The sequence below is a fragment of the Strix uralensis genome, chromosome 1 (genome assembly GCF_047716275.1).
Source record: "Strix uralensis isolate ZFMK-TIS-50842 chromosome 1, bStrUra1, whole genome shotgun sequence".
NCBI classification, from domain to species: Eukaryota; Metazoa; Chordata; class Aves; order Strigiformes; family Strigidae; genus Strix; species Strix uralensis.
Window position 1 is genome coordinate 90,855,418 of NC_133972.1, and position 14,881 is coordinate 90,870,298.

At 44.8% G+C, this 14,881-nt stretch overlaps 1 long non-coding RNA gene across 1 annotated transcript; it reads left to right on the plus strand.

Moving 5' to 3' along the window:
• Nucleotides 1-32: 32 nt before the first annotated feature.
• Nucleotides 33-5,886, plus strand: LOC141945543 (uncharacterized). The gene is made up of 3 exons (XR_012629550.1): nucleotides 33-258; nucleotides 1,383-1,505; nucleotides 5,735-5,886. It is a non-coding gene; the product is annotated as an uncharacterized LOC141945543 (long non-coding RNA).
• Nucleotides 5,887-14,881: the final 8,995 nt, after the last annotated feature.

Consider the following 14,881-nt stretch of genomic DNA (forward strand, 5'->3'; position numbering starts at 1 on the left):
CTTTATTTGGGGAGTTTTTGGCTGTCCACTTTTTCTTTTTCATTGAACTTCTGATTATCAATTTGTTTTCTTTCTAAATATAAGCCTCTCTCCTGATTTCTTATCAGGTATTTCTTAAATTAGCTGGCATTTTATGTTCCCGGATATTTCTTTTTTTTTTTTTTTCTTTTTTTTTTCTTTTTTTTTTTTTCTTTTTCCTCAGCTATCCTTTAAATCTCAACTGGATGAAATTGAGGGGCAAGACACTTTATTTGAAAGGTCTGTAAATGTAATCCTCTCTGTTTTAACTAAATGAGGAAAAACTCTGGAACAGAATTTAAATGCTTTCAGGTTGTGCTTGGTGTGTAGTACCTAGCTTTAGATGTAAGGAGGTGCAAGCTTTCATGCTGTGTAGACTGGTAATACCAAGTAGATTAATCAGCCATTGGATCAGGTAGCAAATTTTATGCTTTTATGATTTTTAATATTAATCAGTGGAGAAGATGAAGCATGCTTTTTAATCTTCCAACAAGAACACATATAGTGTTGATCATACTTTATCACAAATTATTCATGTACTAAGAATTTACAGAAAACACCAAGAACTTTTTATTGACATGAAGTGTGGCACTTGGGAAACGTGTTCGAGTAAACATGAATGGCATCTTCACCATTCTGATATACTGTAACTTCTTCCATATTTTAGCATGGTGACTCATTCAGTGGTACGCTTAAATGTAATTCTTACAAGTTGTCTCCTTTCCTACCTCCTAGTGAAGCAAGGACTTGAGATCAGTCACAAATACATGAACTTCCAAGCTGTCACCAACAAAATAAAGATGATTTTCACTGAGATCTGTGAATGACCTCTTTCCTTATGTCTTTTTTTCTGGAGAAGAGCATTGATTCCTGACAAGAACTGGAGACACAAATTGCTTACTTTATCAGCATATGGATAGAATTGCAAAAGCAGCAGCAGGAAATTTTTACACAGGCTGCATAAATTTGGCCTATCACCTGTATAAGAACCTGTAATCCTCACACTACCACTTCTCTGTTTTCCGTTTCTCTTCTGTGTGTTCTTAAACCAGCTTAGGAAACAATCAATACTGTTAAAGTACTTTTAAAGAACTGTCAAAGAACTGTCAAAGATTCTCTCCTTGCTATTTTTTTTCTTTACTTTCTAATATCTTCGTCTCCTCCCTCCAAAACTTGTGTCTATTTTTTCCTTTATTATTTCTTGGCACCTTTGTGACTTTAGCTGTCCTTCTTTCCTCTCCCAGGTTAACTCAGCAGACGGTAAGTTTTGCCCTAAGCAGGAAGAATATATTTACATATACCTCACAAGAGTAGAATAACGTTGCTTGAACAACCTTTCCCAACATACTCTTTTCTGTCATCAGACTAGAGCAAGACAGGAGATGTCAGGGAGAATACTGTGGATGGATTCCTTATGTGAGGAGCCTGGGAGCTAAAGACGTCAAGCAATTGGGTATATAGCTCCTGTAGGAGTTAATCTACTGAAGGTATGGGCAGCATGTTTGATGGGTGGACAGAGCTGGGAGGTTTGCTCCAAAGAGAGCCAGAGTGCCTCTACAAGGTTGCCCTTCATCAGTAAAGTTTTCCTGAGCATTTGGGATCAGTGATGGTCCCCTTGCTTCTTTCACAGGTGATTGTAACCCTGTCTCCAATCTTCCATCTCCATGCAGGCAGGTGTGCTCACTGGAAAAATCTATAATTTAAAATTCAGGTAGTGAATTCATGTAGCAATATCCCCTGTTGTCCTGCTTTCAGCTAAGACAGAGCTATTTTTTTCTTCTTAGTAGCTAGAATAGTGCTGTGTTTTGGTTCAGTATAGGATGTGCACAGGTACACAAGAAGCTGGGAGGAAGCATAACCAGAGCAACAGACCTAAATTGGCCAATGGAATATTCCATATCATACAATGTCATGCTCAGTATATAGATAAAGCTTGACCAGGAAACTCTGGCTCTCTTTTTCGGGATTGTGATTTCAGGATTTTCTCTTTTCTGGGATCTCTAGCTGGGAACAGGCTGGGCATCAGTTGCTGGGTGGTGAGCAGTCACATTGTGCATTACTCATCCATATTTTCTTTTATTATTATCATCATTATTAAGTTTATTTCAATTATTAAATTGTTTTTATCTCAAACTACAAATCTCCTTACATTTACTCCTCCAGTTCTCTCCCCCATTCTCTGCGGTGGGGGAGGTTGAGTGAGAAGCTACTGTGATGTTTGGTTGCTGGATTGGTTTAAACCATGACACCTGTGAATCATTTCTAAGGAGTGGAATTGACCTGCTAACCTTCAAGTCTTTCATAGATTGGATGACATGAACTCATCCATAATAAACAAGTCTGTTTCTTCAGTTTGAAACTGGTCCTTTTTGCTTCTACTCAAAATATCTGCACCTTTCTAGATATAGAGATATATAGAATATGAGTAGATATCACATACACAAACTAAAATATAATAATAAAAATGCAAATTCTTAAGCACCTGAATGAGCACCCAAATCCTGAAATTCAGGAATTAATATTGTTCCTACATCTACAGTTTAACTTCATCCATCCCGCCCTCCCTCTCAGTGAGATGATAAGGGGAAGTATTTTACTCTGGAGACAAATGTGGATCTGTGTAATGAAAGGACATTTTCAGAAGATGAGCTCGTGTAGTAAGTGAGAAATAGCTTATTTCAAGATAAGTTTGTTAAGGTATCTTGCCCTAAGAAACTAGATAGTTTTCCTTCCACTGTCATAGGATTCCTTTGCATTGCTGAGCAATCCACTTAAAATATTTTTCATTACAGGAGAAGGTTCCTCGTTTTTAAATGCCTGACTTGATTTTCATAAAAATGCCTAGAACTCCCAACTGAATTCAGTAGGGGTATGCTTAGAATGTGTAAAGTGCTATAAAAAGGAAGAGTACTTTCGGAGATCATGTGCAAAGTGTCTCAGAGGTCTGCAGGAACAAGTAGATGTTTTTAGCTTAAATTTTTTCCCACCTGTAGCAATGAGATAATAAATACCTTCATCTCACAGGGATGTTGTGAAAATTCTTAATAAATGTGAAGTGCTTACATACCGTGTAATGACGAGTGATACAAAACCCTGGAAGTAAATAAATGACTCTGAGTTCATGGAGGGATTGAAAAGTGTGCAGTAACTACAGTACAGAACAACACACTGCACAAGTCCAAAACAAAATATTGATCAGCTGTTCGCTAACTAAACATCATCCTGCCAGTGCAGAGAATTAAACACAGGGGAACAGAATATTACAATCATACAAATAAATCTGAATCAAAATGCATGTGTACTAAGCATCTGAATTAAGATTACATAGGAGATTAAATCTTGCATTTCTTAACTTGAGTGCTTAATGTTATAGTATTAACAATATGTGTTCAATTTCCTAGGCTTTTTCTAAAAGCTCACACTAAGAAACCAGTCTTCATTTTGTAATATTGCATTGATATGTACCAGGTTATTAACAGTGCTATAACTTTTCGCTAAGGTACCTGATAACAGAAGTGGTTAGCTTTCATGGAGACCAGAACAAGAGCAGGAACAAAAGCAATGCTTTGCTGGTAGGTTTCACAGGGTTTGATCAGAAGAAGGGCAGGATTTGGAGCAGGTCATTTTCTGGCCAGAACTATGCTCTGCTGGACACAAATGCTTCTTCCCTATCTCTTCAAGTACAATCCCATTTTGTCCTAAGGGCTGAGCAAGGGCAGTAGGTGGTCACAGGTGGCGGGAAAATGCTCTTCTCTTCCCTGGTGGGGTGCAGTGTCACCATGCTCCAACCAGCCAAGGAAGTCTGGGGCCGAAGCCAGGGCCCAGGGTCTGGGTCCCAGGGACAGCCATGGGCCAGATCAGGAAAACCTTAACAAAGTCCTACCCAGCTAATCCTTATCTCACTCCTGTAGTTGTTTAGGAATAGCCAGGATTGGATATTTAGAAAGTGTACAGCAAAAAGGGCTTATTAAAGTGATCCTTCTTATTTTCTGTATTTCTGGCAGTCAGCTCTTCAGGGATTTCCTGAGCTAGAGAAAGTATATTTTACAGATATTGCTAAAGTCTCCATGAAACACTCATATCTTTTCTTGCCTTTCAAACCCATACCCACATGTAAACCTCTTATTTCTCTGCTTCTTTCCTCTCTAATATTGTGTTTGTTCTGCTTTAGCCTCCAAAGTTTTCCTTAGCAATACGGAAAAGATAGATGCCTACTCTCAGATCAGCATCCTGGAACCACTGTAAACTATAGCATCAACTCACAATGATATTAAAAAAAATATAAATCCGAGGTTCTGAGTTGAAGTAAGCCCAAGACTGAGAGGAAAATTTAAGTTTCTAGCTTCAAGAGTCCTTTTTTATGTTTACTGAGGTTGTGATTTTTAGCTTGAACAGATATCAATAAACTTTTCCTAAACAAATTTTCTAAAAAATTACTAACTCAGACAAAACAAAATTATTTCTTCTGATTTCCTTTAGTATTGTTCTCTGAAATGACTGAATATTTTCACTAAAATTTTGCAAAAAAATCAACTTCTTAAACATGTAGCCCCAAAGAATTAAAATTTGCTAGGCTTCTTACATAATGTTTTTCAGCCTTTCTGACATGGTTACAAGGAGCAACAAATCTTCAGGTGAAAAACCCACTCTGAGGAAGCATAGTCCTTAGGATAAGTCCCTGCTGAGTGTTCCAGCATGCTTTGGACATTTTCATCACATGAATCCTAATACATATCCATGTCTTCTCTATGGCAAGATGTCTCTTACCTGGCCCAAAATGCAAGTTAAATGCATGAAGTTCTTCTAACTTTCTAGGTCCATTTACAATACAAGGTAAATTAAATGTAAAATGGGATGTTCTGGGATGCTCATCACAAAAAAATACATGTCACTCAGGTTTAATTAAAAAAATAAACCATTAATTAATGACAAGAAACTTACGAGAGTATATCCTGTATTATAATGAATGCATATTCTTCTACAGAAGACACTTGGATTTCTAAGAAAGCAATGAGAAGAAGACAGAATGGTCCTGAAAGATTTACTTCAGCTGAGATGTTATCTGACATAAATCAGTGCCTCTTAGGAACGCTAGGGTTAGCAGATGTACAAACATTCAGAGAAAGGCCATCTTACAAAGGTGAAAGGAAAAGCTACCACCTGCATAATATTGTCTCTGAAGATTTCTGTAGTAATTTAGTAGCCCAAATAATGAAGAGTGATACAGAGCAGGAATGACTAAATCAAAGTTCTTCTGACTTTGAAAAGAAATTATGGTTTAAAGTTTGAGTTGTAGAATTGGATATGGTCTGAACCTTACAAGTCAAATTATTATCTTCTTATTGAAAACTCTAAGGGCAATGCATTATTGAAACAAACCAATGATTTCTATGACCTAATTAAAAATAATAAATATTAAACAAATGGAACTGACAGGCATTTTACTTCCAAGTTTATAAAAAGAACTGAACAAGTAGCAAAAATAATGTAACAATACAAAGCACTGCTGTTGAACTAATCTCACATTAAAAACCTGTCAGGAACATGATAAGTGGCCCAGATTTGCATAAACGATTCTCACACAGAGATACATTTTGTACATATTATTTTAACTAGGAGTCTCAACATTTTGCTGTTTTTTAGAACTTCTGTGTTTTTAACAGCACTTTATTTTTTCTACCACTTCTTTAACCTTATGCTTTCTCTGTTTCCCCAGGAGTCTTCTTTGGTGCTGTCCTGGTATAACCAGGATAGGGTTAAGTTTCCCCAGCAGTGGGGGGGAGTTCTAGCCGTGTTATTCAGATACCATTTGGACCGTCACATCCTGGCACGGGAGCGTGGGGCTCATGGTTTTGTACATCTGCTCCTCTCACTGCTGTATTGGTAGATATTTTGCTCTGTTCACTGCTATCACTATTACTGTTAGTGTTATTGTTGTTGTTTGTTGTGTTGCTATTACACTGTTGTATTAAACCTTTCCTTATTTCAGTCTTGGGGCTTTGTATTTCACTCCCTTTGTGGGGGAGGGGCAGCGGCCGCGTGGTCTCAGACCCCGGCAGGGGCTAAACCATTACAGGTGCTTCACTCCCCACAAAGGGAGTGAAATACAAAGCCCCAAGACTGAAATAAGGAAAGGTTTAATACAACAGTGCAATAGCAACACAACCAACAACAACAATAACTATAACAGTAATAGTGATAGCAATGAACAGAGCAAAATAGCTACCAAATACAGCAGTTTGAAGCACGATGTACAAAACCACGAGTGCACCGCGCTCCGCGCCAGGAAAAAAAATGTGACCTGCCAGGATGTGACGTCCACATGGTATCTGAATAACCCGGCTAGAGCTCCCCCCCACTGCTGGGGAAACTTAACCCTATCCTGGTTAAACCAGGACATAATCCACCCCTTTATTCTATACCATGTGCGTCACATCCAGCTGCCACTTAGCAATTAGCATTGACAAAGAAAAATTAACAAAAGCACAGTATAACTCACGGTGTGTTTTCACCCACAATCAAATCCCCTTGTGGCACGCATCGGACCTCTCCGTCCTTCTGCATCACCCACCAGGTGCACCCAGGTCCTTGAGCAAAAACAATCCCGTGGATGGGTTTGCCTTTGCCCGGCGCAGGACTAACCCAGACCATTTTTCCCAGCAGGTCCCTCATGCGCACCACAGGGACTCTATCCCCGTCCACAACACGTGGAAGTTTTGACTGAGCCGGGCCAGCTCGATTGGCAGATCCTCTTGTGTTCACTAACCAAGTGGCCTTTGTCAGATGTGTGTCCCAGTGTTTGAAGGTTCCACCCCCCATTGCTCTCAATGTAGTTTTTAACAGTCCATTGTAGCGCTCGATCTTCCCGGAGGCTGGAGCGTGGTAGGGGATGTGGTAGACCCACTCGATGCCGTGTTCTTCTGCCCAGGCATCTATGAGGTTATTTCGGAAGTGAGTCCCGTTGTCCGACTCAATCCTTTCTGGGGTGCCGTGTCACCACAGGACTCGCTCTTCAAGGCCCAGAATGGTGTTTCGGGCGGTGGCGTGGGACACTGGATAAGTTTCGAGCCATCCAGTGGTTGCTTCCACCATTGTGAGCACGTGGCGCTTGCCTCGGCGGGTCTGTGGCAGTGTGATGTAGTCGATCTGCCAGGCCTCTCCATATTTATATTTCATCCATCGATCTTCATTCTGCTGGGGCTTCACCCGTTTGGCTTGTTTGATTGCAGCACATATCTCACATCCGTGGATGATCTCTGCGATGGTGTCAATGGTGAGGTCCACCCCTCGATCTCGAGCCCACCTATATGTTGCATCTCTGCCTTGGTGGCCCGAGGTCTCATGGGCCCACCGGGCTATGAACAGTTCACCTTTACGCTGCCAGTCCAAGTCCACCTGAGCCACCTCAATCTTAGCAGCTTGGTCTGCCTGCTGGTTATGCTGATGTTCATCAGTGGCTCGACTCTTGGGTATATGGGCGTCCACATGGCGCACCTTCACAACGAGGTTCTCCACCCGGGCTGCAATGTCCTGCCATACTTCAGCGGCCCAGATGGGTTTGCCCTTGCGTTGCCAGTTGTTCTGTTTCCATTGCTGCAACCACATCCACAGGGCACTTGCCATCACCCACGAGTCAGTGTAGATATAGAGCCTCGGCCACTTTTCTCGCTCAGCAATCTCCAAAGCCAATTGGATGGCTTTCACCTCTGCGAACTGGCTCGATTCCCCTTGTCCCTCAACAGCTTCAGTGGTTTCTCGTGTGGGATGCCACACTGCAGCCTTCCATCGTCGATGTTTTCCCACAATGCGACAAGACCCATCAGTGAACAGGGCATATTGTTTTTCTTCCTCTGGCAGCTTGTTATATGGTGGGGCCTCCTCAGCACGTTTCACCTCTTGTTCTGGTGACATCCCAGCATCCTTGCTCTCTGGCCAGTTCATGATCATTTCCACTAATCCTGGGGGGTCGCGGTTCCCTATTCGAGCCCGTTGTGTTATCAACGCAACCCATTTACTCCACGTGGCATCTGTTGCATGATGTGTGGAGGGAGCCTTTCCTTTGAACATCCATCCCAGCACCGGCAGTCGAGGTGCCAGGAGGAGCTGTGTCTCAGTGCCGACCACTTCTGAGGCAGCTCGAACTCCTTCGTACGCTGCCAGTATCTCCTTCTCAGTCAGGGTATAGTTAACTTCAGAGCCTTTGTATCCCCGGCTCCAAAAGCCTAGAGGTCGGCCTCGGGATTCCCCATCTGCTCTCTGCCAAAGGCTCCAGGAAGGGCCATTCTCCCCGGCTGCGGTGTAGAGCACGTTCTTAATCTCCTGCCCTGTCCGGACTGGTCCGAGGGCCACTGCCTGGGTAATCTCCTGCTTAATTTGTTCAGAGGCTTGTTGTTGCTCTGGGCCCCATTTAAAATCGTTCTTCTTGCGGGTTACGTGGTAGAGAGGGCTCACAATCAGGCTGTAGTTTGGGATGTGCATCCTCCAGAACCCCACAGAGCCCAGGAAAGATTGAGTCTCCTTTTTGGTGGTTGGTGGGGCCATGGCTGTTATCTTGTTTATCACCTCCATTGGGATGTGGCGACGCCCATCTTGCCATTTTATTCCTAGGAACTGAATCTCCCTTCCAGGCCCCTTAACTTTCTGTCGCTTGATGGCAAAACTGGCCTTCAGGAGGATTTCACTTACCTTCTTTCCTTTCTCAAAGACTTCCTCAGCTGTGTCCCCCCATACAATGATATCATCAATGAACTGCAGGTGTTCTGGAGCCCCACCTTTCTCCAGTGCAGTATGGACCAGTCTATGGCAAATGGTGGAGCTGTGTTTCCACCCCTGGGGCAATCGATTCCAGGTGTACTGGATACCCCTCCAAGTGAACGCAAACTGTGGCCTGCACTCTGGTGCTATTGGAATGGAGAAAAACGCGTTAGCGATGTCAATCGTGGCATACCACTTGGCTGCCTTCGACTCCAGCTCATACTGGAGCTCTAGCATGTCCGGCACTGCAGCACTCATCGCTGGCGTAACTTCATTCAGGCCACGGTAGTCCACGGTCAGTCTCCATTCGCCATTAGGTTTTCTCACTGGCCATATAGGGCTGTTGAAAGGTGAGTGAGTCTTGCTGATCACCTCCTGGCTTTCTAGTCGACGGATCAGCTGATGGATGGGGACTAGAGATTCTCGGTTAGTGCGGTACTGCCGCCGGTGCACCGTCTTGGTAGCAATTGGCACTCGCTGCTCTTCGACCTTAAGCGACCCCACCACCGAGGGATCCTCTGAGAGGCCGGGTAAGGTGGACAATTGCTCAACCTCCTCCAGGGCAGCTATACCAAAGGCCCACCGGTACCCTTTTGGGTCTTTAAAGTACCCTCTCCTGAGGTAATCTATACCTAGGATGCACGGGGCATCTGGGCCAGTCACAATGGGGTGCTTATGCCAGTCCTTCCCAGTTAAGCTCACTTCAGCCTCTAATAGGGTTAGCTGTTGGGACCCCCCTGTCACTCCGGAGATGCAGATGGATTCAACCCCACTGTGGCTTGATGGCATCAGAGTGCACTGTGCGCCAGTGTCTACCAAGGCCTTGTATTCTTGTGGTTCTGATGTGCCAGGCCATCGGATCCACACCTTCCAGTAAATCCGATTATCCCTTTCCTCCACCTGGCTGGAGGCAGGGCCCCTCTAATCCTGCTCACCATCACTCACTTGATCTAAGAGTGACTCCTGCAGGAATGACTTCCTGGTCCCCTCAAGAGGGTCAAGCATACTGCTGGCCATTCTATTCTGTCTGGGGGATTTCTGACTAGACACTGGAGCTGCATCTCTCTTGGAAGACTCCCCTTTCATGGTGGTCTTCCCTTTCAGTTGCTGTACTCGTGCAGCTAGGGCGGAAGTGGGCTGCCCATGCCACCTTCTCATGTTCTCCCCATTGTCGTGGAGGAAGAACCACAGGGTACCCCGTGGTGTGTACCTTCTACCGCCCTTCTCTTGGGTGGGGAAACGCCTGCCTCTAATGGCTGAGACATCGGCCCGTGCAGGTGAAACATAGGACATGTCCTGTTCCATTTTTTGGAGCCTCTGAGACAGTTCCTCTACGGCTGAAACCAAAGCATGTTGGGAGGAAGGGAGACTCCCCTCATAGTGCCGGAGCTGCATAGTCACTTCATCCACTGTCTGATTGTCTCGCCACCAGGATGCTGCTGCTAATGCTTTGGAATGTCCCTCTGGTCCACTTTGCAGGAACTTCCGCCACATCAGCTGTGTACAAGGGACCAGATCTGGATCCAATGGTGACTGCTCATCATTCAGATCACCATAGATCATGTCAAACACAGCCATTTCCCTGAGGTTTTAGATGCCTTTCTCCATGTTGGTCCACTTGCCTAACCGACATAGAGAATCATCCTTGTAGGGGTACCTCTCCCTCACAGCGAGCAGGAGTCGCTTCCAAAGGCTGAGGGTTTGAGCCTGTTTCCCTATTGCCTTGTCAATACCAACCTGCTTGGCTAAATGTCCCACCTGCTTGGCCTCTCTCCCCTCCAATTCCAAACCAGCAGCTCCAGTATCCCAGCACCGGAGCAACCAGGTGCAAATTTGCTCGCCTGGACTGCGGCTGTAATCCTTCCGCATATCTCGCAACTCACTGAGGGATAGAGATCGGATGATTACCTCCGGCTCTTCCTCCTGCTCTCGTGATGGGCCTGGTTCATTATCACCCTGTGCACTGCGAGGGGATTTTTTGGTATACTTGGTTTTCCGTATCGGGGCAACTGATACTGGTACTGCTTGTCCCTCCGGCTCAGCTGCTGTGCTGGTGGAGGCAACCGGTACTGGCGCTGCCTGTCCCCCTGGCCCAGCTGCTGTACCAGCAGGCTCACTTTCAGACCCTGCAGCTCTTTCGCCCCCTTGAGGGCAGTGATCAGTGTTAAGGGCGATGCGGTAAGCATGGGCAAGCCCCCAGCACATCGCAGCGAGCTGCATCTCCCGGGGTTTGTCAGATTGGCAGCACACCTTTTTCAAACACTCCACCAGTTTATCAGGACTCTGCACTTGTTCGGGAGTAAAATCCCAGAACGTTGGGGGTGACCACTCACTCAGGTACTTGCCCATCTTCTCCCACATACCTAGCCATTTATAACTATCTGCCCCCGGGGCAGGTTTCCGGGTGGTGCTATTGTTGGAGAAGTACCGCATGGCCCAAAACAAGATCTGGCAGGCATTTAGAAAGCATTGTGCTGCAAACACACTGGCCAGGAGGCTCCAGGGATAGCTGAAACTCTCAAAAACTGAGAGAATCTCCTCCCCTGGCTCACCCATAGAGGAGGTGAGACCCCAAACAAAAGACCAGGCAGCAAACAGGTAGCAGTGCACCCCCACAAGCAGCGAAACGAGCCCATTATAAGCAGACAGTAACCAGTAGAGCAAAATACAGCCCTTGCCACATTTTCCACCGACAATAAATGCCACTACTAGGAGCACAGAGTGGACATGAGGATTAATCCAGCCCCACCACGCAAGCAAATTGCCCAGCATTGTAAACATTTCTTATCAAACAATACAAGTAAAACAGAAAAATTACACCTAACAGATTGCTCTAACACACTTCTCCTTTTGTCCTTATTTCAGTCTTCTCCAGCCTCACGTTGGAGCGCCAAAGTTGTGGTGGTTTAGCCTCTGCCGGGGTCTGAGACCACGCGGCCGCTGCCCCTCCCCCACAAAGGGAGTGAAATACAAAGCCCCAAGACTGAAATAAGGAAAGGTTTAATACAACAGTGCAATAGCAACACAACAAACAACAACAATAACAATAACAGTAATAGTGATAGCAGTGAACAGAGCAAAATAGCTACCAAATACAGCAGTTTGAAGCACGATGTACAAAACCACGAGTGCACCGCGCTCCGCGCCAGGAAAAAAAATGTGACCTGCCAGGATGTGACGTCCACATGGTATCTGAATAACCCGGCTAGAGCTCCCCCCCCCACTGCTGGGGAAACTTAACCCTATCCTGGTTAAACCAGGACAACTCCAAAATAAAATAAAATAAAAAAAGGTGTTATTTTCATGTTCCCAGCTGCTTGAATTAATATTTGCATGATACAATGTTTTAGGTTGTATGATAAAGCTAGTCTCTCTGGGTGTGAGAGCACCTGTGTGTCTCTAGGGCTAGGAGCAGAAGGAGGTTCGCTGTGGGACCAGGGATGTCCCTGCCGGGCCTAGGTGGGTGTGTATGTGTGTGTGCGTGTGTTTGTGCTCAACAGTCTGTACCAGCAAATGGAGTGGGGCTTTGTATGCCCAGGTGCCAGCACAGCTGGGGACACTGGGGTCCTGGATTTAGCAACTGGACAGACTGAGTGAGCCCAGAGGCTGGAGGGATCTGCCTTGTACATATATATATGTATATATGTTCTCACCAGTGGACTGAACTTCCATCCTGCCTGGCCAGAGAGGGGAGCAGGATGAGATCATTGGTGCTGTCCATATTTGTGCGAGTGCTCTGAGTATCCCTCTGCAATCTGTGTGGCTGGCCATGGATATATATGTACATATATGGTGTAATATGCGTGCTCTATGTGTGTCTGCCTACTGGGAATACACCTTCAGCCTTGCTACTAGTTGGACCTGGGGACATGGAGCTGCAGCAGCCTCACCTCTTTCAGACTGTTGGATCTGGCATGATAAAGTTTCCTCTAAGAATATGTGCTATGCACCTGTTTTACATTTGTCACAAAAAAGATATAGCATATCTCTAGTGTGTGCTTTGTGTGTGCATGTCTGCTGGGAATACATCTTCAGCATCACTACTGGTTGGATCTTGGGCCATGGAGTGGCAGCAGCCTCACCTCTCTCATGCTCTATCTTCCTGTAACAGAATGATTCTTCTTTCTCCCTCTTCGGTCAAATACAGCTGAAAAAGCAAGTCGCTTGTGGTGATGTCTGACATTTTCACTAGCAGGTATCTTCCATTTTCCCTTCTTTACCCACAGATGTATTGTACCAGAAATACAAAGCAAATATAGGAACTAGGTGTTAAAAATGCATGAGTTTCTTCTTGCTTTAGATACACCTTTTTTTTCTGAATGCATTTTTTTCTAGATCCCTGATTGAGGTAATGGTCTTATTTGTGTTTGATTGAAAAAAAGTGTGTTACACTGGGCCTTAATTTGTATATTTGCTCCAGGGGTTTTTCCACAGTAAAAATGATGAAAGCCTTCACTATCTTATCTGCTCAAGGTAGAGTTAGCTCTGTCTCAAGTGAAATTATCGCTCTTCTTCTGTTATAGCATTCTCCACAGAAACAGTGGTGACTTTTGTTCACGAGTTTTGACTAGAAACTGCTTGTCTACTCTTCTACAGCTTATATGATGCCTGATCAGCAATAATACTTAAACTGCTCATAGTTTAGAGGTAAAAAGGTGCAGTTCACACTTTGAAAAGTAAATGCTTCAGAATCCATAATATCATTAATCACTGTCCACAGCTTCCACAAGATCATGACACACTTCAAACAATCATGTATGTGCTAAAAGGCACTCAGAAGTCTTGTGGGAAAGTTTTAGTTCTGGTATTGGCACAGCTGAGGATGTGACTATCTCTTGCTTGTGCAGGGGCCCTTGTCAGTAGGGTGCTGCTGCTGCTGCTCTTGGTGCTCCTCACATTACAAAGAAAAAAGAGGAGAAAGGGAGATAGGCTTGAGGATGGACATAGACAGACTGGGAGTGGGTTTTGATGGATGACAGTGAAAGACAAAATACTTCATGTGGGAGGAAAAATAGGGATCAGAAGGAGAGAGACAAAGTGATCACAGAAAGTAGAGGAGGAATAAGTTTCTTAAATGTCTTATTTCAGATACTGAGCAACATGTACATGCAGCTAAGGTGATATCTACTGTTACGGAGATATACCAAAGCAGCTTCACACAGATAGTAAACTTGAATAAACTTTAATTTGTAACCAAATCCAAACAGCCAAAACCAATGAGACAACAGGGGTAACTAAAACAATGCTCCAATAACATTCTATAGGTTCAGTTTACCAGTTGGAGAAGTTATTACTACATGACACAGAAGAATGACAACACATAAGAGTGATGACTCCAAAGTGGGCACACACTCACTCATCGAAGGGGAAACCTCTCACTCAAGGGTCCCCAGAAGATGTAATTGCTCACCCAAGGGGGAGCAAGGTCTCTCTCAAGGATATCCAGAAGAAGTATTCACTTACCTAGGAGGCAGTAACTGCACTCAATCTTGGAAAGTTTCCTTGGGTGGCATCCCAGTCCCAAAGGGATGGCTTCTGATCACAGACCCACTGCTCCCAGGAGAACCACTCAATGGAGATCTCTGATGGGACCCCATTTTATAGTGTGGTTGGATCTGAACTGTGGTCATATATGGTCAGTGTTCTAGAAACTTCTCTCAACTGAGGAGTTTCATTGTCTGAGGGCCTTGTCTGTTGACCAGGGGTCCCACCTCCCTTTTCCCTCTACACAGTGCGTATGTGGGGGTGCGTGCTTGTCTGCATCCAACCAGCGTATGTGACAGCAACCACGGTGTGCCACCAGAGGCATGAAAATAAGGGTGCGAAAGAGCCAACAACTGCCATGTTGAGAGCCCTAGCCCCTGTGGGCAGGGGGTGGGGGTGGGGGGGTGGGGGTGTGCCCCTGCCACATAGCCACTCTCCATTTTGAGTTTCACAAGTCCAATTACCTGACAGAAAAGATGCACACTTCACTCCAGCATGCACTTCTGTTATTGGCCTTATCCTTCATGGTACTGATCAGCTAATAGTGCTAATAATAACTGTGGCAGTTAGGCAACAGTGTCTTGCAGAGCAAACCCTTCTGGGGAGAGCTTTCCTGTTAGAGTGA